The following is a 16,456-nucleotide window of genomic DNA, read 5'->3' on the forward strand; positions in this document are numbered from 1 at the left end:
AGGCACGCAAGATGTTGCAAAGCCAGCGTCACAGACTGATATGATGTATACTGACGTAAGGAGAGCAAGATGTAAGTGTGGGGACCGGCTGTTATCGAGGTGTCATCGAATGCAGATCTGTCTTAGGTATCGCGGCTTAACCTCATTGAAGTCTAGAGGGTGGACAACACGATGGTCTTACTCAGAGCGGTGTCCGAATTCTATTTTCGACGTTATACGTGCCACTTTCATTGTGGCCAACTACGATTCGATACAGAATGCACGAAATCTGAAAGACACCCTAACGGGTACATAGAGAGTAGTGTTTGTCTGCTGAATAATGGGAGTGCAAGGGTCTGTGTCGTCTATATGGCTGTATGTAGCACCATTAGTCTTTGCGGGGGGCGGGCGTAGCTCAGATGGTAGAGCACTCGCTTAGTATGCGAGAGGTACTGGAATCAAAACCCAGTGCCTCCAGAATTTTTAACACACCTACATGCGCACCTTGCCATGCAAGTGGAATAATTCACAACCAGCAGATGTAGTAGTAGTAGTAGTAGTTTTATTCATCCGTAGATCTCTTTTTACAAGGATATAGGACATGTCAAAGTATTTACAAGCTTAGATCAATTTACAATAAGCTAATTCGTATACACATATATTTACAGACTAGGAAGATACAAGCGAATGATTAGCATCCACAATTGACAAGCGTGCTGTTATTAGTGCGTAGGAAGCACCCTCCTCCCACGCCTACACTTAATTTAGAAACAGTACAAGTGTTCCCGTAAGATTCTCAAGCCTATGTCGGAAAGATCTGCCTTGCGCCGAGTTCACGTAAATCCCACTGCACATTCCTATTCTTTGCGTGCAGTCAGCTGCTACTGGTGTTGCTAGTTGTGACTGCTGATAACAGATGCCGTAGCAATCAATTCATGGAGTGAGTTGTATGTTTTGCGATAGTCTGTCTCTGACAAGCAAGCACAGGTGACATTGGTGCGAACACAGGAAGCTTGCAGACCCTCGCTGCCTGCAGACACCGAGCAGCCACACTAGGAGGGCGGCCTAAGCCGTAGGCGAAATGTACTCATTCGCTTTGGCGCGACGTCGAACTATAAATAATGCTGTCACTAGCGTGAGCGTTGCGTGTGCGTCGTGGAAAGTCGGAAAAGTCGGCTGCGAGGGTGAGTGCCAAGTTTGGGGAGCGTTTCGTAGTATGCGCAGTGCAATGGAGACGCGGAAACTTGTTGTGGCCCAGTGTTTTGCAGTTGGACGACAAGATTGGTACACAGTAGTAAAGACCGAGGCACTGAGTTGGCATAAATAATGTAGTGCACAATGGGGCTCGAGATGTGTTTGTTACCTCAGGTGCTGTATAATTGTCTACAATGAGTGAAAACGGAGCAATTTGTGACGGCTCTTTCAATTTAAGACGTTAAAAACAGACGGAATTTGCATTTGTAATACCAGAGCATCGAAACTACTTGGAACTTTTGTGTATATGAACGGGTCCGCGCCTTTGTACTCTGCTCCCTTCACCGCTACAAACCAACCAACCATCGTGTCCGTGCGCATCTGAGTCGCAAAGAATGGGGAATAGCGCAGTTTGCTCGTGCATGGGGCGTAGCTCAGTTGGTAGAGCGTTCGCTTGGCATGTGAAAGGTCCAGGGTTCAAGCGGCGGCGCCTCCATTTTTTGTGGTCAGTGCATGGTAAGTGTTGGTCGCGGCGAACCTAAAGGCACGCAAGATGTTGCAAAGCCAGCGTCACAGACTGATATGATGTATACTGACGTAAGGAGAGCAAGATGTAAGTGTGGGGACCGGCTGTTATCGAGGTGTCATCGAGTGCAGATCTGTCTTAGGTATCGCGGCTTAACCTCATTGAAGTCTAGAGGGTGGACAACACGTTGGTCTTACTCAGAGCGGTGTCCGAATTCTATTTTCGACGTTATACGTGCCACTTTCATTTTGGCCAACTACGATTCGATACAGAATGCACGAAACCTGAAAGACACCCTAACGGATACATAGAGAGTAGTGTTTGTCTGCTGAATAATGGGAGTGCAAGGGTCTGTGTCGTCTATATGGCTGTATGTAGCACCATTAGTCTTCGGGGTGGCGGGCGTAGCTCAGATGGTAGAGCGCTCGCTTAGTATGCGAGAGGTACTGGGATCATTACCCAGTGCATCCAGAATTTTTAACACACCTACATGCGCACCTTGATATGCAAGTGGAATAATTCACAACCAGCAGATGTGTCTAGGAAGATACAAGCGAATGATTAGCATCCACAATTGACAAGCGTGCTGTTATTAGTGCGCAGGAAGCACCCTCCTCCCACGCCTACACTTAATTTAGAAACAGTACAAGTGTTCCCGTAAGATTCTCAAGCCTATGTCGGAAAGATCTGCCTTGCGCCGAGTTCACGTAAATCCCACTGCACATTCCTATTCTTTGCGTGCAGTCAGCTGCTACTGGTGTTGCTAGTTGTGACTGCTGATAACAGATGCCATAGCAATCAATTCATGGAGTGAGTTGTATGTTTTGCGATAGTCTGTCTCTGACAAGCAAGCACAGGTGACATTGGTGCGAACACAGGAAGCTTGCAGACCCTCGCTGCCTGCAGACACCGAGCAGCCACACTAGGAGGGCGGCCTAAGCCGTAGGCGAAATGTACTCATTCGCTTTGGCGCGACGTCGAACTATAAATAATGCTGTCACTAGCGTGAGCGTTGCGTGTGCGTCGTGGAAAGTCGGAAAAGTCGGCTGCGAGGGTGAGTGCCAAGTTTGGGGAGCGTTTCGTAGTATGCGCAGTGCAATGGAGACGCGGAAACTTGTTGTGGCCCAGTGTTTTGCAGTTGGACGACAAGATTGGTACACAGTAGTAAAGACCGAGGCACTGAGTTGGCATAAATAATGTAGTGCACAATGGGGCTCGAGATGTGTTTGTTACCTCAGGTGCTGTATAATTGTCTACAATGAGTGAAAACAGAGCAATTTGTGACGGCTCTTTCAATTTAAGACGTTAAAAACAGACGGAATTTGCATTTGTAATACCAGAGCATCGAAACTACTTGGAACTTTTGTGTATATGAACGGGTCCGCGCCTTTGTACTCTGCTCCCTTCACCGCTACAAACCAACCAACCATCGTGTCCGTGCGCATCTGAGTCGCAAAGAATGGGGAATAGCACAGTTTGCTCGTGCATGGGGCGTAGCTCAGTTGGTAGAGCGTTCGCTTGGCATATGAAAAGTCCAGGGTTCAAGCGGCGGCGCCTCCATTTTTTGTGGTCAGTGCATGGTAAGTGTTGGTCGCGGCGAACCTAAAGGCACGCAAGATGTTGCAAAGCCAGCGTCACAGACTGATATGATGTATACTGACGTAAGGAGAGCAAGATGTAAGTGTGGGGACCGGCTGTTATGGAGGTGTCATCGAGTGCAGATCTGTCTTAGGTATCGCGGCTTAACCTCATTGAAGTCTAGAGGGTGGACAACACGTTGGTCTTACTCAGAGCGGTGTCCGAATTCTATTTTCGACGTTATACGTGCCACTTTCATTTTGGCCAACTACGATTCGATACAGAATGCACGAAACCTGAAAGACACCCTAACGGATACATAGAGAGTAGTGTTTGTCTGCTGAATAATGGGAGTGCAAGGCTCTGTGTCGTCTATATGGCTGTATGTAGCACGATTAGTCTTCGGGGTGGAGGGCGTAGCTCAGATGGTAGAGCGCTCGCTTAGTATGCGAGAGGTACTGGGATCAATACCCAGTGCCTCCAGAATTTTTAACACACCTACATGCGCACCTTGATATGCAAGTGGAATAATTCACAACCAGCAGATGTGTCTAGGAAGATACAAGCGAATGATTAGCATCCACAATTGACAAGCGTGCTGTTATTAGTGCGCAGGAAGCACCCTCCTCCCACGCCTACACTTAATTTAGAAACAGTACAAGTGTTCCCGTAAGATTCTCAAGCCTATGTCGGAAAGATCTGCCTTGCGCCGAGTTCACGTAAATCCCACTGCACATTCCTATTCTTTGCGTGCAGTCAGCTGCTACTGGTGTTGCTAGTTGTGACTGCTGATAACAGATGCCGTAGCAATCAATTCATGGAGTGAGTTGTATGTTTTGCGATAGTCTGTCTCTGACAAGCAAGCACAGGTGACATAGGTGCGAACACAGGAAGCTTGCAGACCCTCGCTGCCTGCAGACACCGAGCAGCCACACTAGGAGGGCGGCCTAAGCCGTAGGCGAAATGTACTCATTCGGTTTGGCGCGACGTCGAACTATAAATAATGCTGTCACTAGCGTGAGCGTTGCGTGTGCGTCGTGGAAAGTCGGAAAAGTCGGCTGCGAGGGTGAGTGCCAAGTTTGGGGAGCGTTTCGTAGTATGCGCAGTGCAATGGAGACGCGGAAACTTGTTGTGGCCCAGTGTTTTGCAGTTGGACGACAAGATTGGTACACAGTAGTAAAGACCGAGGCACTGAGTTGGCATAAATAATGTAGTGCACAATGGGGCTCGAGATGTGTTTGTTACCTCAGGTGCTGTATAATTGTCTACAATGAGTGAAAACGGAGCAATTTGTGACGGCTCTTTCAATTTAAGACGTTAAAAACAGACGGAATTTGCATTTGTAATACCAGAGCATCGAAACTACTTGGAACTTTTGTGTATATGAACGGGTCCGCGCCTTTGTACTCTGCTCCCTTCACCGCTACAAACCAACCAACCATCGTGTCCGTGCGCATCTGAGTCGCAAAGAATGGGGAATAGCGCAGTTTGCTCGTGCATGGAGCATAGCTCAGTTGGTAGAGCGTTCGCTTCGCATGTGAAAGGTCCAGGGTTCAAGCCCCGTCGCCTCCATTTTTTGTGGTCAGTGCATGGTAAGTGTTGGTCGCGGCGAACCTAAAGGCACGCAAGATGTTGCAAAGCCAGCGTCACAGACTGATATGATGTATACTGACGTAAGGAGAGCAAGATGTAAGTGTGGGGACCGGCTGTTATCGAGGTGTCATCGAGTGCAGATCTGTCTTAGGTATCGCGGCTTAACCTCATTGAAGTCTAGAGGGTGGACAACACCTTGGTCTTACTCAGAGCGGTGTCCGAATTCTATTTTCGACGTTATACGTGCCACTTTCATTTTGGCCAACTACGATTCGATACAGAATGCACGAAACCTGAAAGACACCCTAACGGATACATAGAGAGTAGTGTTTGTCTGCTGAATAATGGGAGTGCAAGGGTCTGTGTCGTCTATATGGCTGTATGTAGCACCATTAGTCTTCGGGGTGGCGGGCGTAGCTCAGATGGTAGAGCGCTCGCTTAGTATGCGATAGGTACTGGGATCAATACCCAGTGCCTCCAGAATTTTTAACACACCTACATGCGCACCTTGATATGCAAGTGGAATAATTCACAACCAGCAGATGTGTCTAGGAAGATACAAGCGAATGATTAGCATCCACAATTGACAAGCGTGCTGTTATTAGTGCGCAGGAAGCACCCTCCTCCCACGCCTACACTTAATTTAGAAACAGTACAAGTGTTCCCGTAAGATTCTCAAGCCTATGTCGGAAAGATCTGCCTTGCGCCGAGTTCACGTAAATCCCACTGCACATTCCTATTCTTTGCGTGCAGTCAGCTGCTACTGGTGTTGCTAGTTGTGACTGCTGATAACAGATGCCGTAGCAATCAATTCATGGAGTGAGTTGTATGTTTTGCGATAGTCTGTCTCTGACAAGCAAGCACAGGTTACATAGGTGCGAACACAGGAAGCTTGCAGACCCTCGCTGCCTGCAGACACCGAGCAGCCACACTAGGAGGGCGGCCTAAGCCGTAGGCGAAATGTACTCATTCGGTTTGGCGCGACGTCGAACTATAAATAATGCTGTCACTAGCGTGAGCGTTGCGTGTGCGTCGTGGAAAGTCGGAAAAGTCGGCTGCGAGGGTGAGTGCCAAGTTTGGGGAGCGTTTCGTAGTATGCGCAGTGCAATGGAGACGCGGAAACTTGTTGTGGCCCAGTGTTTTGCAGTTGGACGACAAGATTGGTACACAGTAGTAAAGACCGAGGCACTGAGTTGGCATAAATAATGTAGTGCACAATGGGGCTCGAGATGTGTTTGTTACCTCAGGTGCTGTATAATTGTCTACAATGAGTGAAAACGGAGCAATTTGTGACGGCTCTTTCAATTTAAGACGTTAAAAACAGACGGAATTTGCATTTGTAATACCAGAGCATCGAAACTACTTGGAACTTTTGTGTATATGAACGGGTCCGCGCCTTTGTACTCTGCTCCCTTCACCGCTACAAACCAACCAACCATCGTGTCCGTGCGCATCTGAGTCGCAAAGAATGGGGAATAGCGCAGTTTGCTCGTGCATGGGGCGTAGCTCAGTTGGTAGAGCGTTCGCTTGGCATGTGAAAGGTCCAGGGTTCAAGCGGCGGCGCCTCCATTTTTTGTGGTCAGTGCATGGTAAGTGTTGGTCGCGGCGAACCTAAAGGCACGCAAGATGTTGCAAAGCCAGCGTCACAGACTGATATGATGTATACTGACGTAAGGAGAGCAAGATGTAAGTGTGGGGACCGGCTGTTATCGAGGTGTCATCGAGTGCAGATCTGTCTTAGGTATCGCGGCTTAACCTCATTGAAGTCTAGAGGGTGGACAACACGTTGGTCTTACTCAGAGCGGTGTCCGAATTCTATTTTCGACGTTATACGTGCCACTTTCATTTTGGCCAACTACGATTCGATACAGAATGCACGAAACCTGAAAGACACCCTAACGGATACATAGAGAGTAGTGTTTGTCTGCTGAATAATGGGAGTGCAAGGGTCTGTGTCGTCTATATGGCTGTATGTAGCACCATTAGTCTTCGGGGTGGCGGGCGTAGCTCAGATGGTAGAGCGCTCGCTTAGTATGCGAGAGGTACTGGGATCAATACCCAGTGCATCCAGAATTTTTAACACACCTACATGCGAACCTTGATATGCAAGTGGAATAATTCACAACCAGCAGATGTGTCTAGGAAGATACAAGCGAATGATTAGCATCCACAATTGACAAGCGTGCTGTTATTAGTGCGCAGGAAGCACCCTCCTCCCACGCCTACACTTAATTTAGAAACAGTACAAGTGTTCCCGTAAGATTCTCAAGCCTATGTCGGAAAGATCTGCCTTGCGCCGAGTTCACGTAAATCCCACTGCACATTCCTATTCTTTGCGTGCAGTCAGCTGCTACTGGTGTTGCTAGTTGTGACTGCTGATAACAGATGCCATAGCAATCAATTCATGGAGTGAGTTGTATGTTTTGCGATAGTCTGTCTCTGACAAGCAAGCACAGGTGACATTGGTGCGAACACAGGAAGCTTGCAGACCCTCGCTGCCTGCAGACACCGAGCAGCCACACTAGGAGGGCGGCCTAAGCCGTAGGCGAAATGTACTCATTCGCTTTGGCGCGACGTCGAACTATAAATAATGCTGTCACTAGCGTGAGCGTTGCGTGTGCGTCGTGGAAAGTCGGAAAAGTCGGCTGCGAGGGTGAGTGCCAAGTTTGGGGAGCGTTTCGTAGTATGCGCAGTGCAATGGAGACGCGGAAACTTGTTGTGGCCCAGTGTTTTGCAGTTGGACGACAAGATTGGTACACAGTAGTAAAGACCGAGGCACTGAGTTGGCATAAATAATGTAGTGCACAATGGGGCTCGAGATGTGTTTGTTACCTCAGGTGCTGTATAATTGTCTACAATGAGTGAAAACGGAGCAATTTGTGACGGCTCTTTCAATTTAAGACGTTAAAAACAGACGGAATTTGCATTTGTAATACCAGAGCATCGAAACTACTTGGAACTTTTGTGTATATGAACGGGTCCGCGCCTTTGTACTCTGCTCCCTTCACCGCTACAAACCAACCAACCATCGTGTCCGTGCGCATCTGAGTCGCAAAGAATGGGGAATAGCGCAGTTTGCTCGTGCATGGGGCGTAGCTCAGTTGGTAGAGCGTTCGCTTGGCATGTGAAAGGTCCAGGGTTCAAGCGGCGGCGCCTCCATTTTTTGTGGTCAGTGCATGGTAAGTGTTGGTCGCGGCGAACCTAAAGGCACGCAAGATGTTGCAAAGCCAGCGTCACAGACTGATATGATGTATACTGACGTAAGGTGAGCAAGATGTAAGTGTGGGGACCGGCTGTTATCGAGGTGTCATCGAGTGCAGATCTGTCTTAGGTATCGCGGCTTAACCTCATTGAAGTCTAGAGGGTGGACAACACGTTGGTCTTACTCAGAGCGGTGTCCGAATTCTATTTTCGACGTTATACGTGCCACTTTCATTTTGGCCAACTACGATTCGATACAGAATGCACGAAACCTGAAAGACACCCTAACGGATACATAGAGAGTAGTGTTTGTCTGCTGAATAATGGGAGTGCAAGGGTCTGTGTCGTCTATATGGCTGTATGTAGCACGATTAGTCTTCGGGGTGGCGGGCGTAGCTCAGATGGTAGAGCGCTCGCTTAGTATGCGAGAGGTACTGGGATCAATACCCAGTGCCTCCAGAATTTTTAACACACCTACATGCGCACCTTGATATGCAAGTGGAATAATTCACAACCAGCAGATGTGTCTAGGAAGATACAAGCGAATGATTAGCATCCACAATTGACAAGCGTGCTGTTATTAGTGCGCAGGAAGCACCCTCCTCCCACGCCTACACTTAATTTAGAAACAGTACAAGTGTTCCCGTAAGATTCTCAAGCCTATGTCGGAAAGATCTGCCTTGCGCCGAGTTCACGTAAATCCCACTGCACATTCCTATTCTTTGCGTGCAGTCAGCTGCTACTGGTGTTGCTAGTTGTGACTGCTGATAACAGATGCCGTAGCAATCAATTCATGGAGTGAGTTGTATGTTTTGCGATAGTCTGTCTCTGACAAGCAAGCACAGGTGACATAGGTGCGAACACAGGAAGCTTGCAGACCCTCGCTGCCTGCAGACACCGAGCAGCCACACTAGGAGGGCGGCCTAAGCCGTAGGCGAAATGTACTCATTCGCTTTGGCGCGACGTCGAACTATAAATAATGCTGTCACTAGCGTGAGCGTTGCGTGTGCGTCGTGGAAAGTCGGAAAAGTCGGCTGCGAGGGTGAGTGCCAAGTTTGGGGAGCGTTTCGTAGTATGCGCAGTGCAATGGAGACGCGGAAACTTGTTGTGGCCCAGTGTTTTGCAGTTGGACGACAAGATTGGTACACAGTAGTAAAGACCGAGGCACTGAGTTGGCATAAATAATGTAGTGCACAATGGGGCTCGAGATGTGTTTGTTACCTCAGGTGCTGTATAATTGTCTACAATGAGTGAAAACGGAGCAATTTGTGACGGCTCTTTCAATTTAAGACGTTAAAAACAGACGGAATTTGCATTTGTAATACCAGAGCATCGAAACTACTTGGAACTTTTGTGTATATGAACGGGTCCGCGCCTTTGTACTCTGCTCCCTTCACCGCTACAAACCAACCAACCATCGTGTCCGTGCGCATCTGAGTCGCAAAGAATGGGGAATAGCGCAGGTTGCTCGTGCATGGAGCATAGCTCAGTTGGTAGAGCGTTCGCTTCGCATGTGAAAGGTCCAGGGTTCAAGCCCCGGCGCCTCCATTTTTTGTGGTCAGTGCATGGTAAGTGTTGGTCGCGGCGAACCTAAAGGCACGCAAGATGTTGCAAAGCCAGCGTCACAGACTGATATGATGTATACTGACGTAAGGAGAGCAAGATGTAAGTGTGGGGACCGGCTGTTATCGAGGTGTCATCGAGTGCAGATCTGTCTTAGGTATCGCGGCTTAACCTCATTGAAGTCTAGAGGGTGGACAACACCTTGGTCTTACTCAGAGCGGTGTCCGAATTCTATTTTCGACGTTATACGTGCCACTTTCATTTTGGCCAACTACGATTCGATACAGAATGCACGAAACCTGAAAGACACCCTAACGGATACATAGAGAGTAGTGTTTGTCTGCTGAATAATGGGAGTGCAAGGGTCTGTGTCGTCTATATGGCTGTATGTAGCACCATTAGTCTTCGGGGTGGCGGGCGTAGCTCAGATGGTAGAGCGCTCGCTTAGTATGCGATAGGTACTGGGATCAATACCCAGTGCCTCCAGAATTTTTAACACACCTACATGCGCACCTTGATATGCAAGTGGAATAATTCACAACAAGCAGATGTGTCTAGGAAGATACAAGCGAATGATTAGCATCCACAATTGACAAGCGTGCTGTTATTAGTGCGCAGGAAGCACCCTCCTCCCACGCCTACACTTAATTTAGAAACAGTACAAGTGTTCCCGTAAGATTCTCAAGCCTATGTCGGAAAGATCTGCCTTGCGCCGAGTTCACGTAAATCCCACTGCACATTCCTATTCTTTGCGTGCAGTCAGCTGCTACTGGTGTTGCTAGTTGTGACTGCTGATAACAGATGCCGTAGCAATCAATTCATGGAGTGAGTTGTATGTTTTGCGATAGTCTGTCTCTGACAAGCAAGCACAGGTTACATAGGTGCGAACACAGGAAGCTTGCAGACCCTCGCTGCCTGCAGACACCGAGCAGCCACACTAGGAGGGCGGCCTAAGCCGTAGGCGAAATGTACTCATTCGGTTTGGCGCGACGTCGAACTATAAATAATGCTGTCACTAGCGTGAGCGTTGCGTGTGCGTCGTGGAAAGTCGGAAAAGTCGGCTGCGAGGGTGAGTGCCAAGTTTGGGGAGCGTTTCGTAGTATGCGCAGTGCAATGGAGACGCGGAAACTTGTTGTGGCCCAGTGTTTTGCAGTTGGACGACAAGATTGGTACACAGTAGTAAAGACCGAGGCACTGAGTTGGCTTAAATAATGTAGTGCACAATGGGGCTCGAGATGTGTTTGTTACCTCAGGTGCTGTATAATTGTCGACAAGGAGTGAAAACGGAGCAATTTGTGACGGCTCTTTCAATTTAAGACGTTAAAAACAGACGGAATTTGCATTTGTAATACCAGAGCATCGAAACTACTTGGAACTTTTGTGTATATGAACGGGTCCGCGCCTTTGTACTCTGCTCCCTTCACCGCTACAAACCAACCAACCATCGTGTCCGTGCGCATCTGAGTCGCAAAGAATGGGGAATAGCGCAGTTTGCTCGTGCATGGGGCGTAGCTCAGTTGGTAGAGCGTTCGCTTGGCATGTGAAAGGTCCAGGGTTCAAGCGGCGGCGCCTCCATTTTTTGTGGTCAGTGCATGGTAAGTGTTGGTCGCGGCGAACCTAAAGGCACGCAAGATGTTGCAAAGCCAGCGTCACAGACTGATATGATGTATACTGACGTAAGGAGAGCAAGATGTAAGTGTGGGGACCGGCTGTTATCGAGGTGTCATCGAGTGCAGATCTGTCTTAGGTATCGCGGCTTAACCTCATTGAAGTCTAGAGGGTGGACAACACGTTGGTCTTACTCAGAGCGGTGTCCGAATTCTATTTTCGACGTTATACGTGCCACTTTCATTTTGGCCAACTACGATTCGATACAGAATGCACGAAACCTGAAAGACACCCTAACGGATACATAGAGAGTAGTGTTTGTCTGCTGAATAATGGGAGTGCAAGGGTCTGTGTCGTCTATATGGCTGTATGTAGCACCATTAGTCTTCGGGGTGGCGGGCGTAGCTCAGATGGTAGAGCGCTCGCTTAGTATGCGAGAGGTACTGGGATCAATACCCAGTGCATCCAGAATTTTTAACACACCTACATGCGAACCTTGATATGCAAGTGGAATAATTCACAACCAGCAGATGTGTCTAGGAAGATACAAGCGAATGATTAGCATCCACAATTGACAAGCGTGCTGTTATTAGTGCGCAGGAAGCACCCTCCTCCCACGCCTACACTTAATTTAGAAACAGTACAAGTGTTCCCGTAAGATTCTCAAGCCTATGTCGGAAAGATCTGCCTTGCGCCGAGTTCACGTAAATCCCACTGCACATTCCTATTCTTTGCGTGCAGTCAGCTGCTACTGGTGTTGCTAGTTGTGACTGCTGATAACAGATGCCATAGCAATCAATTCATGGAGTGAGTTGTATGTTTTGCGATAGTCTGTCTCTGACAAGCAAGCACAGGTGACATTGGTGCGAACACAGGAAGCTTGCAGACCCTCGCTGCCTGCAGACACCGAGCAGCCACACTAGGAGGGCGGCCTAAGCCGTAGGCGAAATGTACTCATTCGCTTTGGCGCGACGTCGAACTATAAATAATGCTGTCACTAGCGTGAGCGTTGCGTGTGCGTCGTGGAAAGTCGGAAAAGTCGGCTGCGAGGGTGAGTGCCAAGTTTGGGGAGCGTTTCGTAGTATGCGCAGTGCAATGGAGACGCGGAAACTTGTTGTGGCCCAGTGTTTTGCAGTTGGACGACAAGATTGGTACACAGTAGTAAAGACCGAGGCACTGAGTTGGCATAAATAATGTAGTGCACAATGGGGCTCGAGATGTGTTTGTTACCTCAGGTGCTGTATAATTGTCTACAATGAGTGAAAACGGAGCAATTTGTGACGGCTCTTTCAATTTAAGACGTTAAAAACAGACGGAATTTGCATTTGTAATACCAGAGCATCGAAACTACTTGGAACTTTTGTGTATATGAACGGGTCCGCGCCTTTGTACTCTGCTCCCTTCACCGCTACAAACCAACCAACCATCGTGTCCGTGCGCATCTGAGTCGCAAAGAATGGGGAATAGCGCAGTTTGCTCGTGCATGGGGCGTAGCTCAGTTGGTAGAGCGTTCGCTTGGCATGTGAAAGGTCCAGGGTTCAAGCGGCGGCGCCTCCATTTTTTGTGGTCAGTGCATGGTAAGTGTTGGTCGCGGCGAACCTAAAGGCACGCAAGATGTTGCAAAGCCAGCGTCACAGACTGATATGATGTATACTGACGTAAGGTGAGCAAGATGTAAGTGTGGGGACCGGCTGTTATCGAGGTGTCATCGAGTGCAGATCTGTCTTAGGTATCGCGGCTTAACCTCATTGAAGTCTAGAGGGTGGACAACACGTTGGTCTTACTCAGAGCGGTGTCCGAATTCTATTTTCGACGTTATACGTGCCACTTTCATTTTGGCCAACTACGATTCGATACAGAATGCACGAAACCTGAAAGACACCCTAACGGATACATAGAGAGTAGTGTTTGTCTGCTGAATAATGGGAGTGCAAGGGTCTGTGTCGTCTATATGGCTGTATGTAGCACGATTAGTCTTCGGGGTGGCGGGCGTAGCTCAGATGGTAGAGCGCTCGCTTAGTATGCGAGAGGTACTGGGATCAATACCCAGTGCCTCCAGAATTTTTAACACACCTACATGCGCACCTTGATATGCAAGTGGAATAATTCACAACCAGCAGATGTGTCTAGGAAGATACAAGCGAATGATTAGCATCCACAATTGACAAGCGTGCTGTTATTAGTGCGCAGGAAGCACCCTCCTCCCACGCCTACACTTAATTTAGAAACAGTACAAGTGTTCCCGTAAGATTCTCAAGCCTATGTCGGAAAGATCTGCCTTGCGCCGAGTTCACGTAAATCCCACTGCACATTCCTATTCTTTGCGTGCAGTCAGCTGCTACTGGTGTTGCTAGTTGTGACTGCTGATAACAGATGCCGTAGCAATCAATTCATGGAGTGAGTTGTATGTTTTGCGATAGTCTGTCTCTGACAAGCAAGCACAGGTGACATAGGTGCGAACACAGGAAGCTTGCAGACCCTCGCTGCCTGCAGACACCGAGCAGCCACACTAGGAGGGCGGCCTAAGCCGTAGGCGAAATGTACTCATTCGGTTTGGCGCGACGTCGAACTATAAATAATGCTGTCACTAGCGTGAGCGTTGCGTGTGCGTCGTGGAAAGTCGGAAAAGTCGGCTGCGAGGGTGAGTGCCAAGTTTGGGGAGCGTTTCGTAGTATGCGCAGTGCAATGGAGACGCGGAAACTTGTTGTGGCCCAGTGTTTTGCAGTTGGACGACAAGATTGGTACACAGTAGTAAAGACCGAGGCACTGAGTTGGCATAAATAATGTAGTGCACAATGGGGCTCGAGATGTGTTTGTTACCTCAGGTGCTGTATAATTGTCTACAATGAGTGAAAACGGAGCAATTTGTGACGGCTCTTTCAATTTAAGACGTTAAAAACAGACGGAATTTGCATTTGTAATACCAGAGCATCGAAACTACTTGGAACTTATGTGTATATGAACGGGTCCGCGCCTTTGTACTCTGCTCCCTTCACCGCTACAAACCAACCAACCATCGTGTCCGTGCGCATCTGAGTCGCAAAGAATGGGGAATAGCGCAGTTTGCTCGTGCATGGAGCATAGCTCAGTTGGTAGAGCGTTCGCTTCGCATGTGAAAGGTCCAGGGTTCAAGCGGCGGCGCCTCCATTTTTTGTGGTCAGTGCATGGTAAGTGTTGGTCGCGGCGAACCTAAAGGCACGCAAGATGTTGCAAAGCCAGCGTCACAGACTGATATGATGTATACTGACGTAAGGAGAGCAAGATGTAAGTGTGGGGACCGGCTGTTATCGAGGTGTCATCGAGTGCAGATCTGTCTTAGGTATCGCGGCTTAACCTCATTGAAGTCTAGAGGGTGGACAACACCTTGGTCTTACTCAGAGCGGTGTCCGAATTCTATTTTCGACGTTATACGTGCCACTTTCATTTTGGCCAACTACGATTCGATACAGAATGCACGAAACCTGAAAGACACCCTAACGGATACATAGAGAGTAGTGTTTGTCTGCTGAATAATGGGAGTGCAAGGGTCTGTGTCGTCTATATGGCTGTATGTAGCACCATTAGTCTTCGGGGTGGCGGGCGTAGCTCAGATGGTAGAGCGCTCGCTTAGTATGCGATAGGTACTGGGATCAATACCCAGTGCCTCCAGAATTTTTAACACACCTACATGCGCACCTTGATATGCAAGTGGAATAATTCACAACAAGCAGATGTGTCTAGGAAGATACAAGCGAATGATTAGCATCCACAATTGACAAGCGTGCTGTTATTAGTGCGCAGGAAGCACCCTCCTCCCACGCCTACACTTAATTTAGAAACAGTACAAGTGTTCCCGTAAGATTCTCAAGCCTATGTCGGAAAGATCTGCCTTGCGCCGAGTTCACGTAAATCCCACTGCACATTCCTATTCTTTGCGTGCAGTCAGCTGCTACTGGTGTTGCTAGTTGTGACTGCTGATAACAGATGCCGTAGCAATCAATTCATGGAGTGAGTTGTATGTTTTGCGATAGTCTGTCTCTGACAAGCAAGCACAGGTGACATAGGTGCGAACACAGGAAGCTTGCAGACCCTCGCTGCCTGCAGACACCGAGCAGCCACACTAGGAGGGCGGCCTAAGCCGTAGGCGAAATGTACTCATTCGGTTTGGCGCGACGTCGAACTATAAATAATGCTGTCACTAGCGTGAGCGTTGCGTGTGCGTCGTGGAATGTCGGAAAAGTCGGCTGCGAGGGTGAGTGCCAAGTTTGGGGAGCGTTTCGTAGTATGCGCAGTGCAATGGAGACGCGGAAACTTGTTGTGGCCCAGTGTTTTGCAGTTGGACGACAAGATTGGTACACAGTAGTAAAGACCGAGGCACTGAGTTGGCATAAATAATGTAGTGCACAATGGGGCTCGAGATGTGTTTGTTACCTCAGGTGCTGTATAATTGTCTACAATGAGTGAAAACGGAGCAATTTGTGACGGCTCTTTCAATTTAAGACGTTAAAAACAGACGGAATTTGCATTTGTAATACCAGAGCATCGAAACTACTTGGAACTTTTGTGTATATGAACGGGTCCGCGCCTTTGTACTCTGCTCCCTTCACCGCTACAAACCAACCAACCATCGTGTCCGTGCGCATCTGAGTCGCAAAGAATGGGGAATAGCGCAGTTTGCTCGTGCATGGAGCATAGCTCAGTTGGTAGAGCGTTCGCTTCGCATGTGAAAGGTCCAGGGTTCAAGCCCCGGCGCCTCCATTTTTTGTGGTCAGTGCATGGTAAGTGTTGGTCGCGGCGAACCTAAAGGCACGCAAGATGTTGCAAAGCCAGCGTCACAGACTGATATGATGTATACTGACGTAAGGAGAGCAAGATGTAAGTGTGGGGACCGGCTGTTATCGAGGTGTCATCGAGTGCAGATCTGTCTTAGGTATCGCGGCTTAACCTCATTGAAGTCTAGAGGGTGGACAACACCTTGGTCTTACTCAGAGCGGTGTCCGAATTCTATTTTCGACGTTATACGTGCCACTTTCATTTTGGCCAACTACGATTCGATACAGAATGCACGAAACCTGAAAGACACCCTAACGGATACATAGAGAGTAGTGTTTGTCTGCTGAATAATGGGAGTGCAAGGGTCTGTGTCGTCTATATGGCTGTATGTAGCACCATTAGTCTTCGGGGTGGCGGGCGTAGCTCAGATGGTAGGGCGCTCGCTTAGTATGCGATAGGTAC

At 48.5% G+C, this 16,456-nt stretch overlaps 3 non-coding genes across 3 annotated transcripts; all 3 read left to right on the forward strand.

The window, feature by feature from the left end:
* The first annotated feature begins 3,686 nt into the window (after positions 1-3,686).
* Positions 3,687-3,760, forward strand: Trnat-agu (transfer RNA threonine (anticodon AGU)). The gene has a single exon. It is a non-coding gene; the product is annotated as a tRNA-Thr (tRNA).
* Positions 3,761-9,546: 5,786 nt separating this feature from the next.
* Positions 9,547-9,620, forward strand: Trnaa-cgc (transfer RNA alanine (anticodon CGC)). Its single transcript has one exon. It is a non-coding gene; the product is annotated as a tRNA-Ala (tRNA).
* Positions 9,621-15,906: 6,286 nt separating this feature from the next.
* Trnaa-cgc (transfer RNA alanine (anticodon CGC)) lies at positions 15,907-15,980 on the forward strand. The gene has a single exon. It is a non-coding gene; the product is annotated as a tRNA-Ala (tRNA).
* Positions 15,981-16,456: the final 476 nt, after the last annotated feature.

This window comes from Schistocerca gregaria, chromosome 9 (assembly GCF_023897955.1).
Source record: "Schistocerca gregaria isolate iqSchGreg1 chromosome 9, iqSchGreg1.2, whole genome shotgun sequence".
In the NCBI taxonomy this organism is placed as follows: Eukaryota; Metazoa; Arthropoda; class Insecta; order Orthoptera; family Acrididae; genus Schistocerca; species Schistocerca gregaria.